Source organism: Panthera onca, chromosome E3 (genome assembly GCF_046562875.1).
Source record: "Panthera onca isolate mPanOnc1 chromosome E3, mPanOnc1 haplotype 2, whole genome shotgun sequence".
Taxonomy (NCBI): domain Eukaryota; kingdom Metazoa; phylum Chordata; class Mammalia; order Carnivora; family Felidae; genus Panthera; species Panthera onca.
In genome coordinates this window covers 30,381,833-30,395,296 of record NC_138354.1, presented here as the reverse complement: position 1 = coordinate 30,395,296, position 13,464 = coordinate 30,381,833, and the positions used below count along the sequence as shown (strand labels likewise).

The 13,464-nt window shown below is 44.8% G+C and overlaps 1 long non-coding RNA gene across 1 annotated transcript; it reads left to right on the top strand.

Annotated features, from left to right (window-relative positions):
• The first annotated feature begins 419 nt into the window (after positions 1 to 419).
• LOC132689091 (uncharacterized) lies at positions 420 to 3,763 on the top strand. Its single transcript, XR_013552765.2, has 4 exons — positions 420 to 627; positions 714 to 905; positions 1,450 to 1,580; positions 1,976 to 3,763. It is a non-coding gene; the product is annotated as an uncharacterized LOC132689091 (long non-coding RNA).
• The last annotated feature ends 9,701 nt before the right edge of the window (positions 3,764 to 13,464 follow it).

Sequence of the window (13,464 nt, the reverse complement as noted above, 5' to 3'; positions counted from 1 at the left end):
GCTCCTTTCGGGTTTTGTTTTTTTTTTTTTTTTAATGTTTATTTATCTTTGAGCGAGAGAGGGAGCGCCTTTGAGAGCCGGGGAGGGGCAGAGAGCGAGGTGGGGCAGAGGATCCAAAGCAGGCTGCATGCTGACGGCAGAGAGCCCGATGCGGGGCTTGAACTCACCAACCATCAGATTTTGACCTGAGCCGAAATCTCAAGCTTAACCAACTGAGCCACCCAGGTGCCCCTAGCTCATTTCAGTTTTGTAGCAGCATTAAAAAACAAAAACAAAAACAAAAAAAAAAAAAAAAACAGGAAAGGAAGAATAAAGTTCGAATGAATAAATGTCAATCTTCTCAAGAAGAAACTAGATTAATAATATATTACTATTTCCAAGGGAGTACATAGAGTTCATACTGTTTCATCTGTCAGTCTCCTGTTTTTCAGTAACTGTTTTGGCTCCATGTCTGAAGTAGGAATCAGTCGCTAACGTTTTTCAGACTAACGTTCCCATGAAGCCACAAAGCTGTCCTCAGATGTGACGGGATGGGGCACAAACCAGTCTCTGCCAGGTTACAAGCACCCTGCACTTCTTACTTGCCCAGGGTAGCAAATGCCTTTGAACCACACTCCTTCCGCCTGGGTCAGTGATGCTCAAAACAGTGGGGAGAGGAAGGGAGGCAGGGTGGGAAAGTCACTTCAGAGTCTAACTTCATTTGTACGCTTCAGAAAGAGCAGTGGAGATGTGACAACCATCTGATGATTTCGATCTGGATAAACAGCTCCGAAGGGACAGGGCTGAAAACAGCGGTTCTCAAAATGTGGTCCCTGGACCGAAGGCACCATCACCATCACCTGAGAACTCGCTAGAAATGCAAATCCTGGCTCCAGGCCAGAGCTACTGAACCTGACACTCTGGGGGTGAGTCCCAGCAAGTCCACCTGGTGATTCTAAGGCATAAGACTGAGACCCTGACTCAAGGTGTCCCCAAGGCAATCTGGCATGGCCTCCATAGGCTGCCTGAACTTGGAAAAGTCCCTTCACCCCTCTAAGGGTTAATTTCTTGAGATGTTAGAAAAAGGATAATGAGTGCTCTTCAAGATGGCAAGGACGCGAGAAACAAGGAGGGACCGAGAGACTGTCACAGGCCAGAGGAGCCTGGGGAACATGATGGTAACATGCAGCATGGTACCTGGATGGGATTCCGGAACAGGTGGAGGACAGCCAGACACTGAATGTTTGTGTCCCCCTCAAATTCGCATGTTGCATCCTGCCCCCTAAAGTGATAGTATCAAGGGGTGGGGTCTTTGGGAGCTCCCCAAAATGGGACTTCCCTGATAAAAGAGACCCCAGAGAGAGACCTCGTCCCTTCCCATCAGTGAGGACATAGCAACACCATCTATGAACCAGAAAGCAGGGCCTCCCCAGATACCAAATCTACCAACCCCTTGATCTTGCCTTCCAGCCTCCAGAGGGGTGAGCGATACATGCCTTTTGTTTGAACTCCTCACACCCCAGCCTTTTTATGATAGCATCCCAAATGGACTAAGACAAGGACATTAATGGGAGAACTGGTCCACACAAACACCTAACAAGGTCAGTTCCTTCATTTTAACCAATGCACCCCAGTGAAGTAAGAGATGGCCAATGGGGAAAAGCGAGGGGGGTCCTGAAATCTCTGTTCTACCTTTGCAACTTTTCTCTAAATCTGAAACTATCCTAAAATTTGAAGCTTATTGAAAAAAAATAGAATGTTACCTAACTTTCAGACATCTTGTGATGAGTGAAGGTAATACCTAAGTAAATGCTCAGACGCAGTAGACCAGTGGATGCCCAGGGAAGAGGGGGGATCGAACCAGCTTCGCCCTGGGGCTGCAGAAAGCTTCTCCCTCCCCACCCCGGCTTTCCAAGGAACATCGCTGTGGGGAACAGAGTAGGCGCGGCACCTTTTCCTCTCACCCTGACCTCCTTTGTCCTTTCTCTCCCTCCAGCCAAGCCCCCTCCCGGGAAGAGCACAGCCAAAGCCTTCCCACACAACGCGTGGCGACTTTTGAGTAGCTTGGACCAAGATTTATTGTCAACAGCCCAGTCGGTAACAGCTGTTTGCATTCCTCAGCCCCTCCATTGCCTCCTGAATGTCAAGTCTCTTAGCTGAAAGAGCATCCTTCATTTGTCTATGCCTGCTCGAAAGAATTACTTTTGCACGGTATGATCTGCTCAGCTATACCCATCTTCCACATCCAGTCCTCCCAAGCCAGACACGAATACAAAAGAAACGGAAGATTAATTTTAGATAGTACGTGGCTCAAGCCAATTAACTCAGCGCACACTGGATGGTCCCTAATCGCTCTTCTAGCGAGTGGAGGCTCTGCATTTCCCTTCTTACTGCCTTCTGGCCTCTCTTTGTAAATACATACTAGTCAGAATTGAATCTGTCTCATTGCACTTCCCTTTTGGAGCCTGGCTCTTGGAGCCACTTTGTTTTTTTCCCTCTTGCAACTGCGTTTCATAGAGTTGACCCTTGTTCCTCATTTGTAATCTTTCCTAGGTGGACTAGCTGAATAAATTCAACACCCACAAGGGGGACATTTGTCACCGAAAGGTGACAGCTAAAGCATCGCCACAGTGAAAACGCAGCGGGGCGGGGGGGTGGGGGGTGGGGAGGGGACAAAGAAGACCCGAGGGCCTTTGCTTCCCCACCAAAGGACAGTGAGGCACCTTAAAGAATCCATGGTTGGGGGTTGTGGTTGCATGAAGCTGACAACACCACCTGCTTTTTTTTTTTTTTTTCTTTTTTTTTTTTTTTCTCCTGCAGTTTTGTCTGGTTTGGTTTTGGTTGGATTTTTCATACATCTGTTGTGACTGTGCTACCCTAAGCAAAAATGTATGCCCAACGCACACACTCATTTATCACTGGGCCACATTAAATATGATCTCCAGTCTATCCCCTGCCAGACGTCTTTCCCTCCCCTCGTCTTGCCCCTCACCGCTGGGCTCTCTTTAAAGGGAATGAAAACACGCGGAGGCACAGCCAAGGATTTCAGCTGGGAATGGCCCAGCGTCTGTGCACGGATGTGTCGATCTACCCAGCATGAAGTTTCCAGCAAAGTTCAGCAAAGAGCGACACGTCTGAACTGAGGATTTAGACTCAGGGGCTGGCGGTATTGGCATTTCCATCTATGATGAAAAAGCAAGGGGGTTACAGAGCAAAATGTTCTCGTCCTCTCAGCCCCCCTGCTGCTGGGACCACGTCTGTCCTGTTTCCCCAACAGCTGGCACAGAGCCAGGCACTGAGTAGTGTCGTGATAACAGCCCACGTGTGCTGAGCCACATCCAAGCCTTTGGTTGGTTCAACTGCTCCTCAGGTAACAACCCCTGACAACTCTAAAAGGTAGACACTCCTGTTATTGCCCAGGAAGGTGGAAGGAAATTGAAGCCCAGAGAGGCTACAGACATCTCCTAGAAACACACAGCTGGGGTGATGGTTGCAGGATTCAAATTCAAGCAGTTCACCCACGGCTTTCCTCAGAAACCCTGCCTGTCCTGAGCTTTCAGTATGAGAGTCTCAAGCTGTGGCATAAACTGAGGTGAGGGCAGGGCAGGTAAATTCTCCAGCACGCTGGAAAGAAAACAAATCGATTTCTATACAAAGCAAGCATCAGACAAGGAAGCAAAATGCTGGCTTAAAAAGAATCTTTTCTCAAAAAAAAAAAAAAAAACAAAACCCCAAAAAAACTTTTGTTTGTTTGTTTGATCAATAGAACAAGAGGGAAATTAAAGCTGTACCAAAAGCCCAGGCTGGGTACAGTGATTACAGGGAACAGATGTTTTGGGTTTTTTGTTTTTTTTTTCTTTAGTATCAGATGAATTAATAGATAACCCACTATGGCATATTGCTCAAATGTCATGAGAGTAGGGAACAGTATTCTGTGTCCTCCTAAGCCTTTGTGCTGTTCTTTTTGCCAGGATTGCCTTTCTTTCTCTGCCATTTAATAAGTTTACTTTCGCCATGAACACCCAACTTAGACATGGCCTGCTTTACGGTTTTCTCCAACTCTCTCCTCTGCGCTTTCAAAAGACCCTGATTTTATCTTCTCTGTTGTATGCATCATGCTTCATAGTGCAGGGATTGCAAACTCCGATATCCTGCAGGACCAAGCATGAGTGAGCAAAAGGGGGTGAGTCCTAGGACAGTAGGAAGTAGTGGGGTGTGGGGAGTGGACACAAACTGCCCTCCTAAAGCGAGGAGCTACCAGTCAGCTCCAACTAAGCATCGCCATATGTACATACTTTTCCTGTATTAACAAATATTCTGAGTTTTGTTCAAGAGAAGCCAGCTGTGATGGTTAGTTTTGTGTGTCAACTTGACTGGGCTAAGGGATGCCCAGGGAGTGGGTAAAATGTCATTTCTGGGTGTGTCCATGAGGGTGTTTCTGGAAGAGATTACATTTGGATCAGTAGACTGAGTAAAGATCATACTCACCAATATGGTGGACATCACCCAACCCACCAAGGCCCTAAGTAGGACATAAAGGTAGAGGAAGGATGGATTTGCTCTCTCTGCTTGAGCTGGGACATTGGCACTCCTGGCTCTAGAGTCCTTCAGACTCAGAGTGAGATTTGTACCGTTGACTCGCCTGGTTCTCTGGCTTTGGGTTTGGACTGAACTACCCCACCACCTGCCCTGTACCAACAGTTTGCAGACAGCAGATTCCATAATCACATGAGCCAGTATCTCTTTGTAAACCTCTTTCTGTATATTTGCATACATATCCTATTGGTTCTGTTTCTCTGGAGAACCCGGACAAATACATCAATAATCCAAATTTTTGTGGGAAAAAGCCCTCAGTTTTTAAATATTGGCACCTAACTTTTTAAATGTTTTAAATACTGTGCAGGCTGCCAATAGCATCTCGCTACTGGTTACTTGCTTCTGTCCTCACCTCTACAACTAAATATAAGGCCCCCTTACAGGTTCAGCAGCAGTTGAGAAGACAGACCCATGTTGAAATCATGACTTTGCCCCTCACCAGGCTGCATGACTTTCAGTATATTACTTAACCTCTCTGTGCCTCAGTGTTCTCATCCTTCTTAAGTTGGGAGGAATAATAAAGCCTACCTCCTAGGCTCATTGTGAGAAGTCCATTAGCTAATGTGAATACAGTACTCAGAATATTGTTTTGCACAGGTTAAGTGCTCATTAAGCATTATGTAAGACCATCATCATATCTTTATTTTCTCAGTACCCAGCACAATGTTTGGTACATAACTGCTGTGTATTTGATGTTTATTCGGATAACTAATATTAATATTCCTATCATGGGCTGAAAATGAAATATTCAGGCAGACAGGAAACTTCAAATCTGCTACATGTCTTTCCATCTTTTCGGGGTCTCCCAGGTAGATAGGCTCTGTGGTCAGATGCCTTTCCAGATAATTGAATAGGAACACATTTGGTTTTTTATAAATTTGTCTTCAGTGTTTATTTCTTTTTGAGACACAGAGAGAGGCAGAGCATGAGCGGGGGAGGGGCAGAGAGAGAGGGAGACACAGAATCTGAAGTGGGCTCCAGGCTCTGAGCTGTCAGCACAGGGCCTGACCCGGGGCTCGAACTCAAAAACCATGAGATCATGACCTGAGCCAAAGCCGGCCGCTCAACCGACTGAGCCACCCAGGTGCCCCAGTAGGAACACATTTGTTCAACAAAATTATCTCTAGAAACTTAGACCTGTTACAGCTCTCTCTTAATAAACCTGTGGGTGATGATGACAGAGAGCTAACTAGCAATGTGCCAACTAAACTACTCACCTTCCCAGACTCCTCTGCAAGTAGAAATGGCCGTGTGGTACCCTTCTCACCTGTCAGAGACAGAGGGATGTCCCTGGGGAAAGGGCCACTCCCTAAGGCAAAGATTCTTCAAAGAGAAAATGTGTTTTGCTCTTCACGTTCCCTTCTTTCTGCCTGGAAGGTAGAAAGAATACCTGGAAGGACATCAGCCCTCTTAATACCATGGGGACAAAAGCCGTGCACCAAAGGTCGCAGAGCAAGAAAAATTGAAAGAGTCTGGTTTTGGATGACTTCCTTGAGCAGGTGTACAATGATGCTCGTTCTGAATGTGTTCCGTAGTGATGAATACCACAGGGAACCATCCAAGCTTAGTGCAAGTGTTACTTTTGCTTGTATGTAACTTCGTCCATGAGAAACACCAGATAATTGCAGAACAGTGCACCCAGCTGAACTGAGCCATGTACCTGCCAACACCCATTTTCACAAGCAAACTTCAATCCTTTTTCAAGACAAAGGGCCATATTTACCATACTACCTATTGTATTTCGTAACCATTTAGCACGTATAAAAAATATGCTACTGTTTTTATGGAGTTTCTATCTTGTGGATGTGTCCCTGCTGATTTTTTTAAGTTTATTTATTTATTTTGAGAGAGAGAGAGACAGACAGCACAAGTGGGGACAGAGCAGAGAGAGGGAGAGAGAGAGAATCCCAAGCAGGCTCCACACCATCAGAGCAGACCCCGATGTGGGGTTCGAACTCACGAACCTCGAGAGCATGACCTGAGCCGAAGTCAGACACTTACCAATTGAGCCACCCAGGCTCCCCCATGATGATGTTTTTGAATGTTACACTCCAACCTATCTTTCCTGTAAGACTGTGGTTTCTAACTGTTGTTTAACATAGTGTTGGAAGAAGTCCTAGCATCAGCAATCAGACAACAAAATGAAATAAAAGGCATCAAAATTGGCAAAGATGAAGTCAAACTCTCACTTTCCGCAGACGATATGATAGTCTCCATGAAAAACCTGACAGACTCCACCAAAAGTCTGCTAGAACTGATACATGAATTCAGCAAACTCGGAGGGTACAAAATTAATGTGCAGAAATCAGTTGCATTTTTATACACCAATAATGAAGCAACAGAAAGAGAAATAAAGAAACTGATCCCATTCACAATTGCACCAAGAGCCATAAAATACCTAGGAATAAGCCTAACCAAACATGTAAAAGATCTGGATGCTGAAAACTATAGAAAGCTTATGAAGGAAATTGAAGAAGATACAAAGAAATGGAAAAACATTCCATGCTCATGGATTGGAAGAATAAATATTATTAAAATGTCAATACTACCCAAAGCAATCTACACATTCAATGCAATCCCAATCAAAATTCTATTGGCATTCTTCTCAAAGCTAGAACAAACAATCCTAAAATTTGTATGGAACCACAAAAGACCCTGAATAGCCAAAGTAATATTGAAGAAGAAAACCAAAATGGGAGGCAACATGATCCCAGACTTTGACCTCTATCACAAAGCTGTAATCATCAAGACAATTATGGTATTGGCACAAATAGAGACCAATGGAATAGAATAGAGACCCCAGAACTGGACCCACAAATGTATGGCCAACTAATCTTTGACAAAGCAGGAAAGAGTATCGAATGGGAAAAAAAGACAGTGTCTTTAACAAATGGTGCTGGGAGAACTGGACAGCAACATGCAGAAGAATGAAACTAGACCATTTTCTTACAGCATACACAAAAACAAACTCAAAATGGATGAAGGACCTGAATGTGAGATAGGAAACTATCAAAACCCTAGAGGAGAAAGCAGGAAAAAACCTCTTTGACCTCAGCCACAGCAATTTCCTACTTGACACATCTCCAAAGGCAAAGGAATTAAAAGCAAAAATGAACTATTAGGACCTCATCAAGATAAAAAGTTTCTGCACTGCAAAGGAAACAATCAACAAAACTGAAAGACAAATGATGGAATGGGAAGAGATATTTGCAAATGACATATGGGATAAAGGTCTAATATCTAAAATCTATGAAGAACTCACCAAACTCCACACCCAAAAACATAATCCAGTGAAGAAATGGGCAGCAGACATGAATAGACACTTTTCCAAAGAAGACTTCCAGATGGCCAACAGACACACGAAAAGATGCTCAACATCACTCCTCATCAAGGAAATACAAATCAAAACTACAATGAAATATCACCTCACGCCGGTCAGAGTGGCTAAAATGAACAAATCAGGAGACTATAGATGCTGGTGAGGATGTGGAGAAATGGCAACCCTCTTGCACTGCTGATGGGAATGCAAACTGGTGCAGCAGGTCTGGGAAACAGTGTGGAGATTCCTCAAAAAATTAAAAATAGAACTACTCTATGATCCAGCAATAGCAATACGAGGAATTTACCCAAGGGATACAGGAGTGCTGATGCCTAGGGGCACATGCACCCCAATGTTTATAGCAGCACTTTCAACAATAGCCAAATTATGGAAAGAGCCTAAATGTCCATCAACTGACGAATGGGTACAGAAGATGTGGTTTATATATACAATGGAATACTACTTGGCAATGAGAAAGAATGAAATCTGGCCATTTGTAGCAACATGGATGGAACTTGAGGGTATTATGCGAAGTGGAATAAGTCAGGCAGAGAAAGACGGATACCATATGTTTTCACTCCTATGTGGATCCTGAGAAGCTTAACAGAAGACCATGGGGGAGGGAAAGGGGGGAAAAAAAGTTACAGAGAGGGAAGGAGGCAAACCATAAGAGACTCTTAAATACTGAGAACAAACTGAGGGTTGATGGGGGGTGGGGGAGAGGGGAAAGTGGGTGATGGGCTGGGAGGAGGGCATACGTTGGGGTGAGCACTGGGTGTTGTATGGAAACCAATTTGACAATAAATTATATTTTAAAAAAAGATTGTGGTTTCTACTGTGCGATTTTGCATAACACAGTGATTTTTAGTGCCTTTGTCCTATTATACTAGAACTGACCATACTGTCTTTAGACTGCTTACATCTGGGCTCTTGTCACATAAAAAAAAAAAAATGTGATAATGCTTAAGCCAGTATTTGTAAACACAGCCAAACATATTCTCAACAGGTCCACTTTCATAAAATCTAGAATTAGAACTTCTGAGGGTGCCAAAGGGTATTATTCCAGATTTATTTTGAAAACCAGAATGCTCAGGCCAAAATGTCAAGGTATTTTTTTAATGCTTATTTATTCATTTTGAGAGAGGGAGAGGAGAGCACATGAGTGGGGAAGGGGCAGAGACAGAGGGAGAGAGAGAAATTCCAAGCAGGCTCCATGCTGTCAACACAGAGGCCGACGTGGGGTTCGATCCCATGAACCATAAGATCATGATCTGAACCAAAATCAAGAGTCAAACACCTAACTGACTGAGCCACCCACGTGCCCCTCAAGGTATCTTGTTTTTATTTTATTTTTTTAATGTTCATTCATTTTTGAGAGCGAGAGAGACACAGCACAAACGGGGGAGAGGCAGAGGGAGACACAGAATCCGAAGCAGGCTCCAGGCTCCGAGCTATCAGCACAGAGCTTGACATGGGGCTCGAACTTACGAACAGAGAGATCATGATCCGAGCTGAAGTCAGACGCTTAACTGACTGAGGCGCCAGGCCCCGCCCCTCAAGGTATCTTTTGCTAAAGTTTCCTCCATCTTCTTCACCACTAACCCTGAGCACATATAGATGGGAGATGACTGTGTTATGTTGAGGAGGGGGAATAGTCGATGAGAGAGAACTTTTTGGAAGCTATCCTAATTTGGAACTGAAAACAAAAAATTCTTTGTGAAAGCCTCTCTCTCTCTAAGTGAGGCTTGGGCAGGGATGTCATGAACCCCATGCTGGGGGAGTTTAGAATTATTCCCAGTGCTGTGAAGGGTTCTCCCCAGATGACTTGGGGAACATGAGGTTTTCCTTTTTCTGTCACCACCCTGTCCCCACCGCCACAGGCACTGGTGACGTAAGAATTGCATCAAGGAGATCTCTAATACGGGTTGTCATCAGAGATTCCATTTTCCTGTAACACGTGGAAAAAGCTGCCTGTGACATGTCCTCAGAGCTGGATTAACGTCTTCCGCCTCCCTGATGGGTGGCTTGTGCCTCCTCCGCCCCAAGTCAGAGACGCCTCCCAGGCACCGATAGTCACCAGGAAATACATCTTTATCTGTCTTGTTCCTGTTTCTCATGGGTTGGGTAATAATGACATAAAGATGTTTAGGGTTTTGCTTGTTTTTTAACCAGCTTTGCTTTATTTGTTTTGAGAGAAACAGAGACAGTGCAATTGGGGGAGGGGCAGAGAGAGAGGGAGAGAGAATCTCAAGCAGGTTCCATGCTGCCAGCACAGAGCCTGAGGCGGGGCTCGAAACCATGAACCGTGAGATCTTGACCTGAGCGGAAACCAGGAGTCGGACGCTTAAACAACTGCATCATCCAGGAGCCCCCATTTAAGGTTTTGTGAGAACAAACATGTCAGAGTCCTAGAAGTTTGCGACATGTCCTCATGAATGACGCATGCTATTTCTTTGAGCGAGCTTTCCAGGCCACGTTTGGGTCTACAAGTGGCCCAAAATGTCCAGGTTGTAGAAACAGACCAATCACTTTATTCTGTCCTCTTCAGTGGCTCTGGTGGAGGACTGGGGTCTGGGAGCATACAGAATCCATGACAGGACTGTGAAATCAAAGGTGTTCCCATCCAGCCCCCCCAGGTTGCTCCGCCAGCTTCTCTCTCCTCATTGGCCGTCCCCCGCCTTCCCCATCTACCAGCGAAACAAGGCAGGAGTGAAACAATGACCACGACTAGTACGCCCATGCTGCTGCATTTGAAGGGGGTTATTCCTCAAGAGGCAGAGTGTGTTTCTGATGGTCCAGAAAGCCTGTCCTGCAGGCAGTGCTAGCCTCAGAGGCTTGAGACACAGGGCAGGCAGGAGGACAGGAAAGCATGCTGAGGGATGATAAAGCTGTTGTCCTCAAGAGTCCTTGAGCAAATAAACTCTGATTAAAGTCCCTCTGAAGGGACAAGGGAGGACAGCCAGCAGACTCCTTCCTGAAGTGGCTCCAAGTGAGGGAACCCTTCTAAGCGGGTCACGAGGAATTGGTGATTTTCCTCTTGAGAGGGGAGTGGAGAGATGAAACCATTTGCCCAGCATCATATAAAGTCTCTGGTTTGATATGTACAGCTTCCTTGGGAACAGAGCGACAGAAGCCAGGACTTCGGGGACATGATGGCCCCACGAGCTGTCCAGTGCTTGAAGCCCAGCCCACTGCCAGTCTACACTACCCCGAGCCCCGCTGGCTGTGGGGATTTGTTCTGGGAGCTAGGGATGGGGCAGGGAGACTACGCCCACACAAACTGAACTCCTCTATGAACATAAGAGCCCTTGTATAAAGTGTGTTGATTTCATTTTTAAAAATGATAAAATAACTGTTCTAGGAGGGTGATAATGAAAGGGTTTATGAGACCCCAATTCTGCTCTGTGATGATAGAAAATCAGTGACTAAGGTTTGAAATGGATGGACCCAAAAGTAAAATGGTAATCACATGCATATTGTTTAGAAATATAGAGACAAGGAGGACACATGTGCAATCTAGAACCTCTGCCGTACCGTTACTCTGTCGGTTAACATGTAGGTGCAGGGCAGACCTCTTGTGAACATGGCACATAACACAGCACCCTTCTCAAGTGTCACACCAAAGCCCCGCCCACAGTGGGCTCTGTATTCTGTCCGGAATTCGCATGTTTCATGCCCAAGATCTTCCTTGTACCTGGAAATTGCTTCCCCCATTTCTCCACCAAGCGAATCCTATTCGAACCCTCCCTCCTCAGTCAAAACGAATCACTTCTTCCTCTAGTTACCATTCAGTGGTGCTCATTCCTCAATTTAGCATCCACGACTCTACTGGAAAATCACATCACACTGGCCACGTGACTGGCTCTGGGAAAGGCGGGTGAAGCAAGCCCAGCCAATCAGAGCCCAAGAGAGGCAGGGCCCACACGCTTGTGGGAAGGTTGGGAAATTACCTCTTTCCACTAAAGTTGCTGGAAGAAATGAAAATGAGTTTATATCTCCTGGCAGTCCTCTGATCCCCAGCGGAAGAAACCTGAGTGAGTGAGGCCAACACAGACGAAAGTCAAGGGGAGAGGTAAAGAAGACATGCTCTATTTTTATTGTGGTAAAATACACACAACGTAAAATAAAATCCACCGCTGTAACCATTTTAAAGTGTACCACACAGTGGCACTTAGCACATTCACGGGGCTGTGCCATCATCACCATTGTTCCAGGACTTTCTTTTTTGTCACACAAAAGGAGACCTGGCGGCCATTCAGAAGTGTGTCTGTATCCCTGCTGGCCCCTGATAACTTCCAATCTACTTTCTGTCTCTATGGATTTGCCTGTTCTAGATACTTCAGAGAAGTGGAATCATACGCCATGTGTCCTTTTGTGTCTGCCCTATTTCCCTTATCATGATGCTTTCAGGGATCACCCATGTTGTAGCAAGTACCAGAACTTTCTTCTCTGACCCCCCACTTTATTGAGATATAATCGGTATACAGTATCATGTAAGTTTAATGTGAACAATGTGTTGATTTGCTATGCTTGTACATCACAACATGGCTACCACCAGACTGTTAACCTAACACTGCCATCATATCACATAATTACTGTCTCTTTTGTCTTTTTAATGTTTATTTGTTTTTGAGAGAGAGAGACAGACAAATAGAGAACGAGTAGGGGAGAGAGAGAGAGAGAGAGAGAGAGACAGGGGAAGAGAGGATCTGAAGTGGACTCTGTTGACAGTAGAGAGCCTGATGCGGGGCTCAAATTCATGAACCTCGAGCTCATGACTTGAGCCAAAGTCGGAAACTTAACCAACTGAACCACCCAGGTGCCCCCCATTTCTTGTTTGTTTTAAGAACATTTAAGATCTACTCTTTTAACAACATTCAACTATATAATACAGTATTTATTTTTTTTAATGTTTATTTATTTTTGAGTGACAGAGAGAGACAGAGCATGAACAGGGGAGGGGAAGAGAGAGAGGGAGACACAGAATCCAAAGCAGGCTTCAGGCTCTGAGCTGCTAGCCCAGAGCCTGACACAGGGTCCAAACCCACAAACTATGTGATCATGACCAGAGCTGAAGTCGGATACTTAACCCACTGAGCTACGCAGGCTCCCCTATGATACAGTATGTATTAACTGTAATCACCATGCTAGATGTTAGATGCCCAGAACTTATTCATTTTATAACTGGAAGTTTGTGCTCTGTGGCCAGCCTCTCCCCATTTTCCCTTCCTCCTAGCCCCTGATAACCAGAAATCTACTCTCAATTTCTAGGACCTTGGCCTTTTAAGATTCCTCATGTAAGTGAGAAAAGTATTTGTCTCTCTAGGTCTGACTTGTCTTACTTAGCATGATGCCCTCAAGTTCATCCATGTTGTCACAAATGGCAGGAATGCCTTCCTTTATAAGGAATATATAACGATATATAGAATATATAAATAACATCTTAAATATATATCAGAATATATATAAACAAATGTATCCAAATTTATATATATATATATAAATATATATATTCTGAGATATATATATATACATATGTGTATATATATGTGTGTATATATGTGTGTGTG